The sequence below is a fragment of the Sapajus apella genome, unplaced genomic scaffold, assembly GCF_009761245.1.
Source record: "Sapajus apella isolate SASKATOON/1434 unplaced genomic scaffold, GSC_monkey_1.0 scaffold38, whole genome shotgun sequence".
NCBI lineage: Eukaryota > Metazoa > Chordata > Mammalia > Primates > Cebidae > Sapajus > Sapajus apella.
Genome location: NW_022436978.1, coordinates 2,974,338 through 2,976,093, shown reverse-complemented (window position 1 = coordinate 2,976,093; position 1,756 = coordinate 2,974,338). Strand labels below are relative to the sequence as shown.

Below are 1,756 nucleotides of genomic sequence, written 5' to 3'. Positions count from 1 at the left end.
TGAAATGATCATGTGATTACTTTTCTTCTTTAGTCCATTAGTCTTTAATTTGTTCTGAATTTTTTATAGTTTTTCAGTGGGGGTCCTTGCATATCTTTCATTAAATTTATTCCTAAATATTTAATGTTTTTGATGCTTTTATAAATACTGTATATATTAAAAATATTTTCTAATTGTAACAGTATATCTGAATAAAAGTGATTTTTGAATATGATTTGGTATTCTGTGACTCTGCTAAATTCACCTATTAGTTTTAGTCATTTTAAAAAGTGCTCAGGAGAGAATGTTGTGCCTCCTCCTCGTGGTTTCCAGTGTTCTACACGTTCAGAGAAGCTTCTCTAGTAACAAACTATAGAAATGATCCCTGAAAGTATACAATTTTTTTTTTTTTGAGACCGAGTTTTGCTCTTTTTGGCCAGGCTGGAGTGCAGTGGTGTCATCTCAGCTCACCGCCACCTCTGTCTCCTGAGTTCAAGTGATTCTCCTACCTCAGCCTCCTATATAGATGCCCGCCACCATGGTTGTCTAATTTTTTTTTAGCTTTAGTGGAGACGAAGTTTCACCATGTTGGCCAGGCTGGTCTCGAACTCCTGACCTCAGGTGATACACGCTAGTTGGCCTCCCAAAATGCTAGGATTACTGGCATAAGCCACCATACCCAGCCGTGATATACCTTTTTTTTTTTTTTTTTTTTAAGATGGAGTTTCATTCTTGTCATCCAGGCTGGAGTGCAGTGACATGATCTTGGCTCATTGCAACCTCCACCTTCCAGGTTCAAGTGATTCTCCTGCCTCAGACTCCCAAGTAGCTGGGATTACAGGTGCCTACCACCATGCCTGGCTAATTTTTTGTATTTTTAGTAGAGACAGGGTTTCACCATGTTTGCCAGGCTGGTCTCAAACTTCCGACCTCAGGTGATCCACATGCCTTGGCCTCCCAAAGTGCTGGAATTACAGGCATGAGCCACTGCACCCCATAGATGCACCAATTTTTTTAAATGATTTTGTGTCTAGGTTCATGAGGGCTATCAGTTTGCTTTTTTTTTTTTTTTTTTAATGTCTCAGTCAGGTTTTGATGTTGGGGATACACTAGCCTCATAAAGTGCAATCCGTCCTCCTCTATTTTTTTGAAAGAGTCATGTAAGAGTCATATTGTTGCTTCCCTACCTTTTTTTTTTTTGAGTCAGGGTCTCACTCTATCACCCAGGTTGCAATGCAGTGGCATATTCGTGGCTCTTTGCAGACTCAGCCTCCTGGGCTCAAGCAGTCCTCCAGCCTCAACCTTTAAAGTAGCGAGAACTGCAGACACACACCACTACACCCAGATAATTAAACAAACAAACAAGCAAAAACAGTTCTTGTAAAGACGAGGTCTTGTTATGTTCAGCCCAGGCTGGTCTCACAATCCTGGCCTCAAGCGATCCTCCTGCTTCAGCCTTCCAAAGTGCTGGGATTACAGGCATGAATCACCACTCTGGCCCTCTTTAAATCTCTGGTAGAATTCACCAGTAAGCCTAGAGTTTTCTTTGTGGTAGTTTTTTTAAAAATTCATAAATTCAACCCTTTTATGGACGCAAGCCTATTTAGATTTTGGTTTTTTCTTAGGTCACTTTTTTTTTCTTCTCTAGTTTTAAAGACTAAAAGAAAAAAATATGTGGGCTGATTATCAATTGTAAGGCCATCATGGCATAACAGGAGTACCCAAAGCTGCTGTGTATACTGGGACTGTGCACCTTAAAAGGAGTGTGTTATGTAGA

The 1,756-nt window shown here is 40.2% G+C and overlaps 1 pseudogene; it reads right to left on the bottom strand.

Moving 5' to 3' along the window:
• Positions 1-228: 228 nt before the first annotated feature.
• Positions 229-380, bottom strand: LOC116565078 (annotated as a pseudogene).
• Between the last annotated feature and the right edge of the window lie 1,376 nt (positions 381-1,756).